The 20,466-nt window shown below is 46.9% G+C and overlaps 1 protein-coding gene across 3 annotated transcripts in view; it reads right to left on the reverse strand.

The window, feature by feature from the left end:
* The window catches only part of PLEKHG3 (pleckstrin homology and RhoGEF domain containing G3), a 45,162-nt gene extending 24,912 nt beyond the window's left edge, over window positions 1-20,250 (reverse strand). For 2 of the 3 annotated variants that reach the window (XM_018054070.1, XM_018054069.1), the window contains exon 1: window positions 19,986-20,249. The gene's annotated coding sequence lies outside the window, so the exon portion shown is untranslated. Of the gene's footprint in view, window positions 1-19,985 lie in introns of all 3 variants that reach the window. The other variant, XM_018054067.1, reaches the window with a different exon arrangement.

A 20,466-nucleotide genomic window follows, 5' to 3' on the forward strand; every position in this document is an offset into this window, starting at 1 on the left:
GAGGAAGAGCCCTAAGGGCACCTGGTACAGGGGTGGCAGCACGCGACAGTGGAGTCCCCAAAGGACCTGGACCACGCAAGGACCTGGGGCGTCTGGCAGCAAGGGGATGGGCACACCTGGGCCAGGCCTGGAAGACCCACCACAGAGACTCGGGGAGACAAAGTGAGAAACTACCCTTAAAATATAGAAACTGCTAGGTGGTGCTATGGCCGCAGGGGTCTACACAGCCAGAATGTTCATGAAGCATCCGGAAGCCGAAGATGCTGGCTGTTTACAGAGAGCTTCAGGGAGAGAAAGAGATGTGGAGAATGTGCTAGGAAGAAGGATGACACCTATCCCAACCCCTACGAAGTAGGAAGAAACAAGGCCCCCAATAAATGTGGAGATATGAAACTACTCAGATACGAAATGTTTCTAAATGCAGGGAGTGAATGCCAAGTCTAGAAACTGAGATGCCAGGGCTTAACTAGAAGGGAATCTTCCCCTGGGATTCCAGAACAGCAGCTCCCAGCTGGGGGCATTGTGTGGGGGCGGGGGGAGTCAGTGTTGCCACCTGAGGGTTTTACCCTTCCCCAAATTCCCTCCCCAAGCAAATCAGAATTAAGGAGGCTCCCCCAAACACAAGTTGGTCTTCAATTCCAAGCAACAGCAGCAGCCCCCCTTTATGAACTGCTGCCATCGGTCACACACCCTGATTCTCCTGACCCTCAGGAACAAGAGCAAGAGCTCCAACCAACACCCCCTCATTGCCCTGGACGCCGACCCTGAGCCTGGCACCTGACCCAGACAACTTAGGAAAGTAGGTTTTCCAAGGCATAACTTACAGACTCACACAACAAGGTCAATTCTCAAAGGCAGATGGCCTTTCGGAGAGCAGGGCCTCCTGCGTGACCCTGTCCCTCAGGGATTCCTAACCCAGACCCCAGGGGGGCCCCTCTGCACCCCACAGTACCCGCCCCCACCCCACCCCAGATCCCCGCCTTCCCTTCTAAGGGGCCTCCACCAGGGAGGCCCGAGAAACTCATCCAACCAGTTTCCAGGTGGGAGGAGAGCAGCTTTCTCCCTCAGCTGAGCAGTTACACACACGCAGAAGGGGCAGCTGTCACCAAACCCTAGATTGTGGGGCAGGCGGGTCCACATGGGCATGGCCTAGGTAGCAGTCCTGTTCCTGGAAAAGCCAGGCCTTGATTCAGTGCTGAAACTCAAGACACGGCAGGGCAGCAACCTGCCCCTGACCTCCCCGCTTCTGCAGCCCAGAGCTCTGGGAGGGGTGGACAAGGCCCTGGTCTGGCAGTGTCCACCAGGAGAAGAGTCCAGGTCAGAGACAACATCCTTCCACCTGCCCAACCTGCCAGCACCCCTAGATTTTATCTAAAATAACCACCCTCTGTGGATTCTGGGAAAAGGAAACTTCCGGAAAATGTGGGAGATTAACTCTGCTTTTCCCAGGGTGTGCTGGGTCCCTCTACAAACAGCCCCTTCCCTAATCGCCCAACTCCGAGTGTTCAGAGATCAGAAGACCCTCCGAAGCCCCTCACAGAACCACGTGCAGTAACTCAAAGAGGAACACAGGATTCTCGCTCTTGCCCGGCCTCAATGGACACATCCCCTGGAAGAAGCCTGGGCAGGATTTTAAAAAGGGACCAACTCAACCTGTCCTCAGTTTCTGAAGGCCCAAGGGAGAAATTTACCTTTCGCCCCAAAGCCTGTGGCCAGCCAGGTTTCAGAGCAGAGTCTGGCAGGACTCGGAGGCCTTTGATAGTGCTGCTCCTGCCCCACTTGCACCCCCTGGCCTGGCCAGCCGGGTACCTACCGCTTTCCTCAAAAGGGCTCCCATCTGAGCACCAAGAGGGCCGTGTGGGGCCCGGGAGCCGCATTCAGCCCTGGCAGCTGAGCAGTTAACAGGCTTGGGGCGAGCAGAGAGCTGCCACCAACAGCCTCGGGAATTAAAGCGCCCGCCGCCTCCTGCAAAACCTCTTCAATAAACGTTCTATTCAGAATCAGTTGCGCGTGTGGGTCATACTTTCTGCATTTCTTTCATTCCTGATGCCTGGGGGGCCCCTAACAGAGGAAATGGAGCTTCCCACCCCAACTCAGCAGGTCCCCGCTTGGTGAAGACCCAGGTCACAGCCAGGCCAGGTGAGCGCCACCAACCGCTGAGGATGCGCAAGTGTCTCCAGCAATTCAAGTCTGGGGACGCTAACTGCAGGAAGTCAAATAGTGAAGACACTTGAACAAAGCGGGAGCATTCACCAGCACAACAATAACCCATTTATGCAGCTCCTCCCCCACCTCAGGCCCTCAAAGCCTGAGGATATTAACCCTCACAACAGCCAGAGACAGAGGGGAGGGATGGCTGCAGCAGTTGGGAATTATTTCCCTATTTTAGGGATCAGGAAACTGAGGCACAAATGGCTCCCAAGATGCTGAGCTGGAATAACCTCAATAGCAGGCAATGTGGTAATAAACACATTCTCTATGAACTCTGCCTACCACAACCGTTTGTGTGCTAAATCGCTTCAGTTGTGTCTGACTCTTTGCGACCCCATGGATTGTAGCCTGCCAGGTTCCTCTGTCCATGGGATTCTTCAGGCAAGAATATTGGAGTGGGTTGCCATTCCCTTATCCAGGGACTCGAACCTGAGTCTCCTGCATTGCAGGTGGATTCTTTACCGCTAAGCCACAGGGGAAGCCAGTGAGGCGGAGCTATTTACTCACTCACCAAAAGCCATGCAGCAGGAAAGCCAGGGTTTGGCCGGAATTCCGGGGCTCCTCACTATTCCTCAACCCCAACATCAGTGAGGCCAAGAGATACAGCCAAAGACGGATGGAAAGGTGCCAACCCTGCCCACCTCGTGGGGACGCCTTCCGGCACTTTCTGCCCTTTTACAAGTAACATTATGCTCAGAACAAGTTCCTACAGCATGGAGCAAACCTCAGAAGGAGGCCAACATGGAGTTGGCTGGGAATTCATAACCTGCCCATTGATGCCTCCAGAAACCACTTCTGTGTCAACATGTGACCCAGGGGCCAGCACACAGGTTGCCTTCTCTACCGCAAGCTCACAGCAGGAGTTCTGATCCACACAGCTGACTCAGGCAATGGGCACGTGTCCTAACTTGTTTTCCGTGTGTGCTACCTTCTTTACTCAGTCACAGCCTCCTCAAGGTTAAGGACCAGATCTTCCCAGGGTTTTGTGCATTTTCTTCCCCCAGGGCTTCTGATGCTCCAGTCCCTCCTACTGATTTTGGCAGCTGTAGGACTCGTGCCAGAAGAAAGCTGAAGCACACAGGAAGGATGATATTTCCTGGGCTCTTGTAATGGGAGGAAGAGATATCTCCAGTGGAGACACAGAAAAAGGTTTGGGGATGGAGAGGCAAACTGTTCACCTCTTCTCTGCTGCCTGGTCAGGCTCAGCCCAGCTGAAAATTGCATCATCAGGGCTCAGATAACTTCCATTTAAAAACAGGACTACTCACAAATATTTGTTGACAGTATAAACCACACGCCAGGTGCTGGGGACACAGCAGTGAATAAGACAAACCCTTACTATCATGGAGCTCACACTCCAATATGGAAGACGATCACAAAAGGTAGACAAATATCTAATATATTCCTGGATAGTGTTAAGTGTTATGAAAAAGGTGAAAAAGAGAAAAGGCAGTATGGGGGTGGACAGTGTTAGTTAGAGAGGCCTGGGAAGGCTCTGTAAAGGTGACTTGTGGCAGAGACCTGTACGACAGGAAGCACCCAGACATACAAAGTCCCTCCGCCAATCTTTTCCTCTGCCCCACCTCAGCCCACCACCCACACATTTGGTATTTGCTAGACCTCATCATCATAGTAAAGTAAAAGTGAAAGTTGCTCAGTCGTGTCCGACTCTTTGCAAGCCCATGGACTTATACAGTCCATGGAATTCTCCAGGCCAGAATACTGGAGTGGGCAGCCTTTCCCTTCTCCAGGGGATCTTCCCAACCCAGAGATCAAGCCCAGGTCGCCCACATTGCAGGCGGATTCTTTACCAGCTAAGCCATAAGGGAACCCCATCATCATAGTAAGTGCAGACTTACGATGCTTTTAAGCATTCCACTATTTCTCAGCATAAAAATTACTAACCACACAATAAAACAAACCATGACAAGCAAGTCAGAAGATGAAAGAAATTGATACTCCAAAAACTAGGAATAAAAGAAAACTCTGAAAAAGACTTTGAAAAAGTACTAAATGGAAATAAAATAGTTGGCCCTTGAACAATATGGGGCTTCGGGGCAGTAGAAATCCATGTATGACTTTACACCCAGCCCTCTGTATCCATGATTTCTCATCTGCAGATTCAACAAGCTGCAGATTGCGTGGTACTGCTGTTACTGTTTAGTCTCTGTATCCAACTCTTTTGAGACTCCCTGAGCCCGCCTGAAAGAGATGGGAATACCAGACCACCTGACCTGCCTCTTGAGAAACCTATATGCAGGTCAGGAAGCAACAGTTAGAACTGGACATGGAACAACAGACTGGTGCCAAATAGGAAAAGGAGTACGTCAAGGCTGTATATTGTCACCCTGCTTATTTAACATATATGCAGAGTACATCCTGAGAAACGCTGGGCTGGAAGAAGCACAAGCTGGAATCAAGATTGCTGGGAGAAATATCAATAACCTCAGATATGCAGAGTGCAGATGGCACCACCCTTATGGCAGAAAATGAAGAGGAACTAGAAAGCCTCTTAATGAAAGTAAAAGAGGAGAGTGAAAAAGTTGGCCTAAAGCTTAACATTCAGAAAACGAAGATCATGGCATCTGGTCCCATTATTTCATGGGAAATAGATGGGGAAACAGTGGAAACAGTGTCAGACTATTTTGGGGGCTCCAAAATCACTTCAGATGGTGACTGCAGCCATGAAAGTAAGACGCTTACTCCTTGGAAGGAAAGTTATGACCAACCTAGACAGCATATTAAAAAGCAGAGACATTACTTTGCCAACAAAGGTCCATCTAGTCAAGGCTATGGTTTTTCCAGTGGTCATGTATAAATGTGAGAGTTGGACTGTGAAAAAAGCTGAGCGCCAGAGAATTGATGCCTTTGAACTGTGGTGTTGGAGAAGACTCTTGAGAGTCCCTTGGGCTGCAAGGAGATCCAACCAGTCCATTCTGAAGGAGATCAGCCCTGGGTGTTCTTTGGAAGGAATGATGCTAAAGCTGAAACTCCAGTACTTTGGCCACCTCATGCAAAGAGTTGACTCATTGGAAAGACTCTGATGCTAGGAGGGATTGGGGGCAGGAGGAGAAGGGGACGACAGAGGATGAAATGGTTAGATGGCATCACTGACTCCATGGACGTGAGTCTGGGTGAACTCCGGGAGTTGGTGATGGACAGGGAGGCCTGGCATGCTGCGATTTATGGGGTCGCAAAGAGTCGGACACGACTGAGCGACTGAACTGAACTGAGCCCGCCAGGTTTCTCTGTCCGTGGGATTTCCCAGACAAGAACACTAGAATAGATTGCCATTTTCTTGTCCAGGGGATCTTCCCAAACCAGGAATCAAATACACACCTTCTGCACTGGCAAGCAGATTCTTTACTATTGAGCCCCGTGTAATACTATAGTATATATTTATTGAAAAAAATCCACATATAACTGAACCCACACATTTCATATCCAGATTTTTCAAGGGTTAATTGTATACAATATTGACATGTTAAACCCAATAGGTAAATTAAATAGAAAATTAAATACAGCTAAAGAAAGAATTAGTGAAATGGGGGGAAAAAAAAACCTGAGGAAATTATCCTGAAATAGATGTAAAGAGAAAGATAGAAAATATGAACATTAAGAGACAAGATCCAGGGCTTCCCCAGGGGTCTAGTGGTTAAGAATCTGCCTGCCAATGCAGAGGACATGAGTTCGATCCCTGGTCTGGGAGGACGCAACTAAGCCCATGTGCCTACTGAGCCCGCATTGTAAAGCCCAAGAGCCCCAGCTACTGAAGCCCACACACCTAGAGGCCATGCTTCGAAACAAGAGAAGCCCCTGCTCTCCGCAACTAGAGAAGGCCTGTGTGCAGCAACGAAGACTCAGGACAACCAGAAACTTTAAAAAAGTAAACAAATAAATCTTTAAAAGAGAGAGAGAGAGAAGATCCAAAGAGTTCCGGAGGAAGAAAAGGAAAAGAATTAAAGGAGAGGCAATTTTCAAAGACAGAATATATATGAATTTTCCAGAACTGAACATCTCGACATCTGTCCTCATATTGAAAGCACAACTAAGTTAAATTTTTGTTAAAGTCCACATTTAGACCTATCATACATAGTATAAATGCAGATTATCAAAGACAAAAAAGAACATCTTAAAGGATTATAAGGAAATACTATGAACAAACATATGCTAATGAATTACATAACTTTGATGCCATGGAGAATGAAAAGGCTGGCTTAAAGCTCAACATTCAGAAAACAAAGATCATGGCATCTGGTCCCATTACTTCATGGGAAATAGATGGGGAAACAGTGGAAACAGTGTCAGACTTTATTTTTGGGGCTCCAAAATCACTGCAGATGGTGACTGCAGCCATGAAAGTAAAAGACACTTACTCCTTGGAAGAAAAGTTATGACCAACCTAGATAGCAAATTAAAAAGCAGAGACATTTCTTTGCTGACTAAGGTCCGTTTAGTCAAGGCTATGGTTTTTCCAGTGGTCATGTATGGATGTGAGAGTTGGACTGTGAAGAAGGCTGAGCACCAAAGAATTGATGCTTTCGAACTGTGGTGTTAGAGAAGACTCTTGAGAGTCCCTTGGACTGCAAGGAGATCCAACCAGTCCATTCTGAAGGAGATCAACCCTGGGTGTTCTTTGGAAGGAATGATGCTAAAGCTGAAACTCGAATACTTTGGCCACCTCATGCCAAAGAGTTGACTCATTGGAAAGACTCTGATGCTGGGAGGGATTGGGGGCAGGAGAAGAAGGGGACGACAGAGGATGAGATGGCTGGATGGCATCACTGACTCGATGGACCCGAGTCTGAGTGAACTCCGGGAGACGGTGATGGACAGGGAGGCCTGGCGTGCTGCGATTCATGGGGTCGCAAAGAGCTGGACACAACTGAGCGACTGAACTGAACTGATGCCATTCCTAGACAAATTCCTAGAATGACATAAACCAATGAGGATTTGGGAAGGAACAAAAGATCTGAAGAGATCTGTTAACAAGCAGAGCCTGAATTAAGAATTTTTAAACTTCCAATAATGAAAAGCCCAGGACGCAATGGCTTCACTGGTGAATTTACCAAACATTTAAAGAATTAACAGCAATTCTTCACAAACTCTTCCAAAAAGCAGAAGAGGAAGGAACACTTCCTACACATTCTATGAGGCCTGATAAAAGACCAAACAAAATATCACAAGGGAAAAAAAAAGCTACAGGCCAGCATCCCTTATAAATGTGGCTATAAAAATCCTCAACAATACACTAACAAACTGAATCCAGCAAGATATAAAAAGGAATATCCACTATGACCATGTGAATTTATCCCAGAAATACAGGATTGGGTTAACATCCAAAACCAAAAATAAATTAATATAATTTTAGATATTAATAGAATAAAATACAAAAACCATCTGGTCACCTTAAATAGACCCAGAAAAAAACATTTGACAAAATCTGACACCCTTCCATGATAAAAACACCACACAAGCTAGGAATAGAAGGGAACATCCCTAGTCTTATAAAGAACATACAAAAAACCCCACAGATACTTCATCTCAATGGAGAAAGAAGAAATGTTTTCCCCCTAAGAATAGGAATAAGACAAGAATTTCCCCTCATGACACTTCTATTCAACATTGTACTGGAGTTCTAGCCAGGAAAATTAGGCAAGAAAAAGATATAAAAGACATTCAGATTGACAAGGAAGGAGTAAAAGTATTTCTAGTTGGCTTAAAACTCAACATTCAGAAAACTAAGATCATGGCATCCGGGCCCATCACTTTATGGCAAATAGATGGGGAAACAATGGCCACAGTGAGAGACTTTATTTTGGGGGGCTCCTAAATCACTGCAATGGTGACTGCAGCCATGAAATTAAAAGACACTTGCTCCTTGGAAGAAAAGTTATGACCAACTAGACAGCATGTTAAAAAGCAGAGACATTACTTTGCCAGCAAAGACCCGTCTAGTCAAAGCTATGGTTTTTCCAGTAATCATGTATGGAGGTGAGAGTTGGACTATAAAGAAAGCTGAGTGCTGAAGAATTGATGCTTTTGAACTGTGGTGTTGGAGAAAACTCTTGAGAGTCCCTTGGACTGCAAGGAGATCAAACCAGTCAATCCCAAAGGAAATCAACACTGAATGTTCCTTGGAAGGACGATGCTGAAGCTAAAGCTCCAATATTTTGGCCACCTGATGTGAAGAACTGACTCATTTGAAAAGACCGTGATGCTGGGAAAGATTGAGGGCAGGAGGAGAAGGGGACGACAGAGGATGAGATGGTTGGATGGCATCACCGACTCTATGGACATGAGTTTGAGTAAGCTCCAGGAGTTGGTGATGGACAGGGAGGCCTGGTGTGCTGCAGTCCATGGGGTCACAAGAGTCGGAGAGGACTGAGCAACTGAACTGAATTAAATCCATTGACGACATGATCTTGTGTATATAGAAAATCTTAAGAAATTCACTAATGAAACAATTAGTGGACTCCAGTAACGAAAAGAATCTAGTAAGATGGAAGGATACAAGAGCAATACACAAAAATCAATTGTATTCCTATATATTAGTAGCACACAATCCAAAATGCAATGAAGTGAAATGCCCTAGTGGTCCAGTGACTGGTACTCTACACTTTCACTGCCAAGGGAATGGGTTTAACCCCTGATGGGAGAACTAGGATCCTGCAAATTGAGTGGCTTACCTTCTCCCCTCAAGAAACAAAACAATCCCATTTGTAACAAAGCATTGAAAACTGTGGAATATATTTAACAAAAGGAATGTAAGAATTATATATGGGAAGCTACAAAACACTTGAAAGAAACTAAAGACCTGAATAAATGGAAGGATATCCCATGTTCATGGATCAGAACACTTAACACTCTTCAAGTTAGCGATACTCAGTAAATTAATTTACAGACTCAATGTGATCTATTTCAAAATTCTAGCTGGCATTTCTGTAGAAATTGACAAGACGATCATAAAATTCGTATGGAAAAGCAAGGGAGCCAGAATAGCTAAAACAATCTTGAAAAAGAACAAAGTTGGAAGACTCACAGTTCCCAACTTCAAAACTGATTACAAAGCTATAGTTATCAAGACTATATTGACATATAGATAGACATATAGATTAATGCAACAGAACTGAGAGTACAGAAATAAAACTCCACATTTATAGTCACCTGATTTTCATAAGGGTATCAAAACCATTCAATAGGGGAAGAATAGTCTTTTCAACAATGTTATATTCACAGCTATATTCACATGCATAAGAATGAATCTGCATATCTAGTTCATATCATGCACAAAAATTAAGTCAAAATGGATCACAGACCTAAATGCAAAAGCTAAAACTATAAAACTCCTAAAAGGAAATTTAGAGGTAAGTTTTTGTGAACTTGGGCAAGCAGTGGTTTCTTAGATACAATAGGAAAAGCACAGGCAACAAAACAAAAAAAATAGATAAATTCAACTTCACCAAGATTTAAAACTTATGTTTCGAAGGCACTATAAAGAAAATGAAAAGAAAGTAGACTAGATCATGTTACAATGTATACAAATATTGAATCATTAAGTTGTATATCTGAAACTAATAATAATATATCAATTACACATCATTTTTGAAAAATTTTCAAAAGAGAGACAGTGAAAAGATAAATCACAGAATGGGAGAAAATATTTGTAAACCTGATAATAGACTTGTATCCAGACTATATAAAGAACCCTTACAACAACAATAAAATAACCCAATTTTAACATAACAACAATTTGAATAGATACTTCTCCAAAAATATATACAAATGGCCAATAAGCACAGGAAAAAATGTTCAACATCGTTAGTCATTAGGAAAATGCAAATCAAAATCACAATTAAATCCATTTCATACTCACTCTAAGATGGCTAAAATCAAAACCATGTTCAATAACAAGTGTTGGAGAGGATAAAGAGAAATTAGAACTCATATATTGCTGGTAAGAAATAGTGTAGCCTATTTAGAAAACAATTTAACAATTCCTCAAAAAGTTAATTTATAAATAATCATCTCCCAGTAGGTCATATAGAAGCTAGGAGATCTATATGCTGCGTACAAAAAGTTGTACACAATTGTTTATAGCAATATTATTTATAATACAAAAAAAAGTGGAAACAGCTCAAATGTCTATAACTGAAGAATGGATAAACAAAATGTAGTAAACCCATATAATGGAATGAAAAATGGAGAACTGATAACCTGCCACAACATGGATGAAAACACTATGTTAAATGAAAAGGCTAGTCAACAGAACGATACATTGTATGAACTCATTTATGTGAAAGGTCCAGAACAGGTAAATCTAGAAAGATAAACGTAGACTAGTGATTGCCTGGGGCTAGTGGATAGGGGAAATGACTGCAAAAAGTACAGTTTCTCTTAATACACTGTGATAATAAAAATGGCTTAGATAGCAGGCTTTCCAGTTGGCACCAGTTAAAGAACCTGCCTGCCACTGCAAGAAACTTAAGAGACTTGAGTTTGATCCCTGGGTCAGGAAGATCCCCTGGAGAAGGGCTTGGCAACCCACTGCAGAATTCTTGCCTGGAAAATCCCATGGACAGAAGATCCTGGTGGGCTATAGTCCATAGTGTCTCAAAAGAGGTGGACATGACTGAGGCCACTAAGCACACACGATTAGACAGCAGAGGGAATTCCCTGGTGGTCCAGTGGTTAGGACTCTGCACTCTCACTGCCGAGGGCCCGTATTTGATACTGAGCGATTTCACTTTCACTTTTCACTTTCATTCATTGGAGAAGGAAATGGCAGCCCACTCCAGTATTCTTGCCTGGAGAATCCCAGGGACGGGGGAGCCTGGTGGGCTGCCGTCTATGGGGTCGCACAGAGTCAGGCAGACTTAGCAGCAGCAGCAGCAGAGAACTAGGATCCCACAAGCTGAGCGGCAGGGCCAAAAGAGAAAAAAAAAAAAAAGATTAGATAGCAGGGATAGTTATACAATTCTGTGCATATATACTAAAAAATGGGTAAATTTTAAGATATGGGAAATATATCTCAATAAAGCTATCGAATCAACTCTTAAAAAGTAAAGAGTCAGCAGGAAAAGTATAGACTGCTTAATAACTAGCACTGGGAAAATTGGCTATTTCTCTGGAAAAAATAAAATCAGTTCCATCTTACAAGGCTGAGTGGTTCTCAACCTTGGCTGAACATAAAAGTTACCTGAGCCATTTCATAACCATGCCCGGGCCCTACCCCAAGATACTTTCATTTTATTGGCTGATCTGAAATGAAGCTCAGACAATAGTACTATTTTTAAAAAACTCCTCATGAGGCTCTAATATGTAGCCAGAGAGAAGAACCATGGTCACATACAGAAAATACACTCCAGATGAATTTAAAATGTTAAGAGTAGAAGCAAAACTTAAAAAAAAATTTTATATCCCTGGTGGTCCAGTGGTTTAAGAACCCACCTTCCAATGCAGGGCTTCGAGGGCTTTCCTGGTAGCTCAGTGGTAAAGAATCCTCCTGCCAGTGCAGGAGCCAAGGGTTCAATCTCTGATCCAGGAAGATCCCACATTCCGAGGAGCAACAAAGCCCGTGGGCGACAACTTTACTGAGCCTATGCTCTAGAGCCCAGGAGCCACAACTGCTGAGCCCACATGCTTCCAACTACTGAAGGCTGCGTGTTCAAGAGACACCACAGTGAGAAGCCTGCACACCGCAGCTACAGAGCAGCCCCTACTCACCACAACCAGAGAAAAGCCCGCGCAGCATGAAGACACAGCATGGCCAAAAATATATAAATAAAATTATATATTGAAAGACCGAGAAGACCTCGAGCTACAACAAAGAACACACATACTACAACAGAGACTCAGAGCAGTAAAAAAAAAATTTAAATTAAAAAAAATTTTTAAGAACCCATTTAATAAAAATCAGGGTAGGAAAAGATTTCTTGATATGAACAAAAGACTGGCAAATGTGTCAACATTAAAATTTAAATTTCCCTATGAAAAATAACTTTAATAAAGTTAAAACAATCCAGAGCTATATGTAATGAATAAAACCCACAAAAGACTATGAATCTGCCTGCAAAGCAGGAAATCCAGGTTCAATACCTGGGTCAGAAAGATCCCCTAGAGGAGGAAATGGAAACCCACTCCAGTATTCTATACTGAAGGAGACTGCTTTTTAAATTTTTTTTTTAATTCCTAAAAATCATCAAGAAAACGGCAACTAAAACTCTGAAAAAGTACCGAGAACCTGTAACTTGTCAAAGCGTGGGGAACTAGGCGCAAGGAAACAAAGGGTAGAGACTTTTCACTACATTACATTCTGGGGCTTGAATCACATGGATGTATTACTTGGTTTAATTTTTTTTTAATGCAAAAGGCAAAACCTCACAGAATTATAAACATGGACAGGCAATAAACATGAAAAATGGTCATCCCTATCTTCAATCAGAAGTGCTAATTTTAAGGGGCAGTTTATAAAATAATTTTAAAATTACATCTACTAGATTACAAGACACAATCCAAATGTTAGTGAAATAGGGGCTCTTGTGTTTCTGGTAAGAACGTATACTGATTCACAAATCATGCAGGGACATTATTTGGCAGTATCTTCAAAAGCACAATTTATAACCCCATAATCCTACCACTGACATACATGGTAGAAAAGATTGACACATGGATGATAAACACAGGATACTGGTGAGAAAAAATGGAATCAATCTAAAAGTCTGTCCATAAGGAAGCTATAATTATACAACAGACATCATGTAACAGTTCAGTGAATAAACTAGATTTAAATATTTCAACAGGGATAAATCTAGACAACAATGTTTATTCAACATGATGCTATACATCTCAAAATCAAAACAACAGGAAACTATAAATTACTTACAAACAGTAAAAACTATGAAGACATGCATAGATGTGATAAACACCATATTCAAGAGAATGTTACTTCTGGGGAGGGAGGAAAGAGAAAGCAATTAGGAGGAAAAAGAAAGCATTGACTGCATCTGTTTAACATTCAAATGACAGAAATAAATTGGAGAAAATTACTATTTGCCAGATCTGGATGGTGAGAAGACAGGAGCTCCTACGCAGGGGCGGGCCCCACCACCCTGGACGTGACTGGAACGACCAGCATGGAAGCTGAACAGCACAGCACAGCACCCTTCAGCAGCATCCAGAACCCAAACAAAGGAACAAAAGCTCCTGATGGAAAGAGGCCTGGGATTTTTGAAACTGCAGCTCCTCCCTAACATTTTCTGGCCTCGGAAATGTTGTGCGGCACTCAGGTAGAAGCTTAAAAAATGGAAAGCGCTCCCTGGGATAACTGGCAGTCTGCTATGGGTGGAGCTGAATTAAGTTTGGGCCCATCCTGGCTCCACAGTAACACAGTAAAACCTTGACCAGCTGGAACCCCTGCAGAGAGAGCTATCCAAAAGGCACATTTTTTTAAGAGTGGTGCCCAGTTTCCAAAGAGTCTGGGGTAGAGCTCACATGTGCTCTAGAGTCATCTAGAAGTTCAGACCTCATCTCTGCTAAGTCTTAGCTGAGATCCCAGAAAAGTGACCTACCTAGTGTGAGTGGATTCAGTTTCCTCATCTGTAGTTGAGGGTACCACCACCTACTATGCCTTGTTGAGAAGATTAGTGATATTACCTAAGAGTCAACGCTTAAAAAATTGTAGTGAATCTGACTGGGACATCTTTCAAAAACACGTTACACACTTCCTTCCCTCCCTTCCCAAATAGTCAAGGAAACATCATTTAACCTCCGCTTGATGACTCAGGGTCACAATTACCAGCAAAGCATCAATTATCAAAATGACGATGCCCCCCAAGGCCAAGGTGTGCCAAGCCACTCCCCCGACATAAATAATGACCCCTGGCTCTCACACTCATGCCTATTTTCCACGGAGTCTTGTTCTCCATCCACTCCATCAACTGTCATTGCACTGTGGTCACTTTTCTTCTCTACATTGGTCTCTTTATACTCTCCTTTGCTGCTGCCTTTCAGTTGTAGGCTTGGAAACTGGATGACACAACTCCTACATAAAAGTTAAACAGGGTCTGAGCGAGCTGGTGTGAAAGAAAATGCAGGAGCTTGAGTCTTAGTCGACTTGGAGACCTTCCTGGCTACTTGCAAATAAGCAAGGCCACTGGGTGGCCATGTTGTAAATACGGTAGAAGAGGGGTTACAGGACATATTACGGGATGAACTATTCTCAAGACTACAAGCATACTCTACTTGGGACACAACATGCAAGGGGCAAACTCTCAGCAGGCCTGGGAGGACTGGTCCCAGTGACCCGAGGCACCCTTTCACTTGTCCAGGCTGGAGGAATACAGAGCTGCCTGCCCCTGTGCCGCAGGTGTTGACCACAGCTTCAACTTCTTAGAATCTTCTACTCTACTAGGACAGAGTAGAACATTTGTGAAGAGTGTGAAAATGCATCTAATTCCTAAAGTTTCATTCACACAGTAGGGTTTTATTTATTCACCAAATGTTTACTGGAATCCTACTACGCAGCAAGCACTGGAGACGCAGCGATGCACAGGACAGACAGAGCCTGCAAGAATACTGGTTCCCTTTTCCTGTCAATAAATACTTGCCAACTATTGCTCAAGAATCTCTGACTTATACACATAGGCACACACACTTATAGACAAACATGCATACACATGGTCCTGTGGCCCGGGGAGCAAAGTTTTTTAGAGCTTCCAGTACCTGTAGAACCCATCTTTCCTCCTGAGATCCCATTACCATAGTGAAATAGACTTCACTCCTCTAGCATCCCTCCCTCCATTCTCAGCCAAATTCCAGCAACAACTAGAGCAACCCTTAGTACCCTCAAATTCTGTTTCCCAAAAGGCAACATGCACAGTCGCCACTGTGCCCACTGGAACCTCATTCAAGTGCTATGGACGGCCCCAGAGTCTGCTCAGCATGAAACAGAGTCTAAGAGTCCTTAAAAATCCATTCCCTGAGCTTAAGCCAGGAGGCTTCCCCCCCCAGAGGCTAGCAAGAGAACTGTAAAAAGTCCCATTCTCTCTCGGGTGGCATTCCCAGATGGCAACAGTCCATCCAGGGCTAGGCTTGACCCCCACCACTGCCTTCTTCCTCTAACTGCATGGAATAAAAACTGGAGCAGATGAGATCACGGAGCCCAGACTGTTCTCATGATGGGACCCCAGCACAAGCTCATCACACCCTGTAGATTACACTGTTCTCCATGCTATATGGGAACAAAGATGGTTCCAGCAGAGCTCCTGCCTTCAGAGAACTGCTAATCAAAATAAGAACAGAGCAAAGACCCTGTTCACAAGGCCAGTCTTTATCCCAGACAGCCAACACCCAGAGGGGTGGCCATCGACTCTGGATGTACCTCCTTTGGATCACAAACTAGTTAACCCTGCCCATTTTCATTCTCCTCTGACTTGAGGTCACCCAACATCACAAAATAGCTTGAGGCTGGTTAGGGCCCCCCTGGAACTTCCTCTGAAGCCAGATTACACCTAGTTTTACCCGGTCTTCAGGCACCCACTGGTAGGCTCAGAAAGCTCCTTCACCTCAAGGGCCTCCCTGGCTGTCCAGTAGCTGAAACTGGGCTCTCAGAGGGCGCGGTCTGGCTGATGACCACTTCCCCAGCCCCCGCCCTCCACCACCCATCGCTGCTTCCTGAGCCCGGCTCGGCCCCCAGCCCAGGAAACCACTCCCCGCAGCTTTTGACAGCAGCTATCTTTGAGCTCAGGCACCTCCCTTTGAGGTCCTGATTCGGCTGAGAAGGGAAAAGACTCTTCAGGTTGGCTGAATGGAAGCAGAGCTGAGCAGAGTCCAGCCAGACTCAGCACTCAGTGTCTGTCTGTTCGTGTTACTTGAAATTCTGGTCCATGGTGGAGCCTACTTGAAACTTTTTCTGGGGCTGCCTGAGCCTCCATGAGCACCCATTTGCACCTCTGCAGTCTCTCCTCAAACAGCTCCACCCACCATCTGCCCAGCCTTCCCTGCCCCTCCCTCGTTTTCACCAGCCTTTTCTCTCCCTCTCCCAGCAGAATTCATCTTACAGACGTTGGGGGAGAGACAGCTAGCCTTTCCAGCTGTGAGGCAGGGTAGAGAGGCCAGGGATGAAGGTGTGATTCATCAGGGCTGGTTGGAAGCAAGGGAAATTCCAGAGCAAGGGAGGATCAGGGCTGCCCCCAGTTCACCCTAGAAGCAGCACACACACCTGGGAAGCCCACATCCTCAACAATCCCCCAGCCTTGATTCTAGGAGAGGGTTGAAGAGTCTCACCAACTACAAAAGTCTGCACTAAGTAGGGTTTCCATTTTCACCTGCCTCCAATTCCCCACTTGCTTCAAGCTTTTCATTTAGCAATGGCAATAAAGAGCTTGGGCTACCCCTGCAGAATTTGGTTGGAGAAATAACAAAATAGAAGACTCTCACTTACTGAAGACCTCTATAGACTCTGCTAAGCATCAAACAGACGTTAGCTCATTGTTCAGTCTCACAAAACCGTATGTGGTAGGTATGATGACTAACTCCACTTTACAGGTGAGAAACACAGGCTCAAAGGAGGTTAGCACCGCAGGGCTAGGAAGCTGTCAAGCCCCACAGTGAGTTCCTTGAACTGGGTTTCAAGAAAAGGAAACCAGAGACAAGGAAAATTCCTCCTTCAGGCATTATTGAAGAGCACTTCCTCGGGATGTCTCCCAGGACACCCCATCTCAAACACCATCCCTCCCACTCCATGACCCTACCCACTCCATGACAGCTCACATCCACCTTTCCCATCACATTACTCTGCTCATCATTAACTTGCTTTTCATTATTTATCTTGCTTGTTGTCGGCTTCCCCCACTAGAAGACAGCTCCATGAGGTCAATGACTCTAATATACTTTGTTCACTGCCGTGTCGCCTGCGTCCAGCATTGTATATAGCAGATGCCAAAAAACTCTCGAATGAATGAAAGAACCCTTTAAAATAGAACGAAGGAAAAAAAAAATAGAACGAAGGGGTGTGAGTGTAGAAGAAAAAGAGGATGATCCATCCATTCAGGGTGGATCTGGTGAGAGAAATCTGGCCAGGGTGAGCTGGGGGCTTCAGATGGAACCTACAAGAGGAAATGAAGGTCTGCCAGGTCCCCGGTGGACTCCAGTAAGGCCTTCCTGCTGGCATAAGTGACTTCCAGCTGCCAGGGCCCCAGCCTGAGGGCTTCTGCTGGGGAGGGCTGGCTTGCAACTCTGAAACAAAGGCCTATGGACACGCAGCTGGCCAGGACTGAGCAGCCGCTGGGTCCAGAGGGGCAGCCTGGGGAAGGCAGGGGGGAACAAATGAGCTGAAGACAGCCCTCAGGGCAGCTGCAAAGGCAGCACCTCCCAGTGCCCAGAGTCCCCTCAACCTCTCAATACAACCAGGAAGAGCTAGATGGCTTCCCGATTAACCCTTCAAAGTCAGTGCTCAGCCTGGGCTTGAGGCAACCCCCAAGCTTGGAATCAGAGCCTTCATAAGGTTCCAAGAAGACAGCAGAGGTGAAGGGGCAGGCCGTACATCTGGAATACAGTTCCTTTTCCCCTCCTGCCCTGGACAGCCCCCAGGCCATGGCCTTTGGCCACTTCCAGCGTAAACACAGTGACCCTGGGATGGCTGTCGATTTGGTAGGGCAAATGTTTACCCTAGAGCTGAGCTATTACAGGCCGGGGGAGTGTCCACCGTTGGCTCCTGGTATCTACCATCTCCTTGTGGCACACATGGGACGTTTCCAATAAACTGTAAAACTCTCGGGGGCTCCTCCTAGCCACACTGAGCCTTCATTTTGTATAGGAGTTTATGCAGCACTTTCCACATACCTGGCTTCCTCTGATCCTTACCAGGCCCCTCTAGGAGGAAATGCAGGCAAGTCTCCAACTCTACTCAAGAGGAAACTGAGTCAGAAAAACACTTTGTGACTTAGGTCATGTTGGGAAAAGCACAGGTTAGACCATGAGTCCCTGTCTGCCCAGTAGGAGCTCGGCTCCAATCACCTCACATCTCTGGGCTCTGCTGCCTCCATGTGTAAATGGCACATCCAGGGTGCCTTCCAGCCCAAATGACTCAGTCTTTGATGCTACACAGTAGAGCCAGTGCTGGGCTTCCAAGCCAGGGCTCTTCCCACTCTCTCCCTGTCCCACTTCCAATTAAAATCAGTAAAAACAAAACAAAAACAAAGCTCAAGGCAGCTCTTCAGCACATCTCTCTCTGCTTCTAGGACTTGGCTTACCCCAAGCCTACTCCCTGACCCAGCCCCAGAGCAAGGTATCCCAGGTTTAGACATCCAAGGGGCTGGGAGTGGGGGCAGCAGAGACAGAAGCCTATTAACAGTGGGAAGATGAGGCTTCCCAGGACCACAGGGAAGAGGATAACAGAAAGAAGGGGTACAACTTTTCTGGGTTCTTACTCCCTAGGTTTTCTGCTGGAAATGGTTAGGGTGAAGTCACTCCCAGTTAAGCCACTCAGCACTCCATCCCTAGAGGGTGGAATGGCACTTGCCTGAAGGGAGGCAAGCAGTGCTCAGCGCAGAGCCCGGGGGGCTGTCATTACTCTCCCTGCTTATTATTTTTTTTTTTAATTTCTTGTGTGTGTGTGTGTGTGTGTGTGGCCTTAGAGCCTTAAGGACTGACTCCAACCAGAAGAAGCTTTAGGCAAGTAGTGTAGTCCAGGAATTTCTCATTTTCCAAGTAAATCTCTCGGTCAAGAATTAGAGTACCTTTTCTAAGCTAAATCTTCAATGAAGAGTCCCAAACTTGCAAAATTCGCCTGCTTATTATTTCTTGAGCAAGGTTGGTGTGACTGAGCTGCCCAGAGGTGGGGCTGAGGAGACTCTGGGAACCCCAGTTAGGGCTCCCTGGAGGGTGATGCGGTCCGGATCGCCTCCTGGGGGGCCCACGACGGTAGACAGGCAAGTGACTTCTAGGATGAACTCTTAAAATGGCCACAATAACACCAGCCGCCCACCCCAGGCCACACCCCTCCCTCCTCTCACTATTACACTTCCCACTCCGTTCTTCCTTTTGTTTTTCAAAAGTAGCTCCAAAGAGTAGAAGTAGCTACCCGAAACGTCTCGAAATTGGCACGCCTTCTCGTAGCTTTCCAAACCAAACGGCTGAGAATAGGGAGAAAAGGAACCAAACCGATTTCGGGAGTGGGCGAGGTCGAGGTAGACAGTGGCAGGCAGTGGCTTCTGTGCTTTCGGCTCCCCGACACCCCACTTCTGGCACCCATTCTAATCCCTCCAGGACGTGAGCTGAGATTCCCAGAGAGAGTACCGTGTGACACCAACCCGGAACAGGCTGCTGGCGCCTTCGGGCTCCCGGGGTCAGAGGCGTGGATCCTTCCCCAAAAGGGTCCACCCCTCCCGGGCCGCAATCCGAGGCAAGGACCAGCCCTCCGGCAACCTAGCGCGCAGTGGGCGCGGGTGGGCGCAGCCTCGCGGGCTTCCCGAGTTTCAAATTGAGCCTTTTGGGGCCACCCGGCCCATTCGCTCCTCTCGTTTCCGGGGTGGGGGCTAAAGCACAGACAATGTCTCCTGGCACGATCCTCCCGCGCTCCAGCCCTTGGCTAGGACGGTCGCCCTGGAAGCAGCCCACGCGGCCCCGGGCCCCCTTCTGCCTCCCGCGAGTCCTCACCCCGCAGGGCGCTGGGCCGGGTGCCTGGGAGGGTGCGGGTTTCAAAATCACCCCGGGCACTGCCGCTGGGCCGGCGGCGCTGGCGGAGGGCGCGGAGAGAACCGAGGGACACTCACCGAGCACCGGCTGCTCCACCGGGTCCGGAACGCAAGGCGCGCGAAGCCACCCAGGTGCCGCCGCAACGCAGGCGCAAGTTTGAAAGTCGCTCCGGGAAGGGGCCGAGACTGCCGGCCGCTCCCGCCCACCGCCAACCCCTTGGCTGCCGGGGCGCGGCCAGCTGCGAGCGCGGCCCCCGGGGACCCCAGCCCGCGCGCGCCTTCCCAGTGCCCAGCAGGAAGTCGGGGCCGAGCCGAGCTGGAGCAGCCTCGGGAGGGGGCAGGGAGACTGGGAGGGCGGACCAGGAATTTTTCCAGTGGGTGGAGACTCGGGCCGGCGGCTGGAATCCCGCGATTGGCGGCTTGGCGGGGGCCGGGGAAAACCTCGCGGCACTGCGAGCTGGAACCCGGGGTAAAAAGCTGCGACGGCGGCGGCGGGGCTCGCGCGCTGCTAATGATTAACGCCGCCGGTGGGGTTCGCGCGCGGCCCCGGCGATGTGCG

This window comes from Capra hircus, chromosome 10, assembly GCF_001704415.2.
Source record: "Capra hircus breed San Clemente chromosome 10, ASM170441v1, whole genome shotgun sequence".
Classification (NCBI taxonomy): Eukaryota; Metazoa; Chordata; class Mammalia; order Artiodactyla; family Bovidae; genus Capra; species Capra hircus.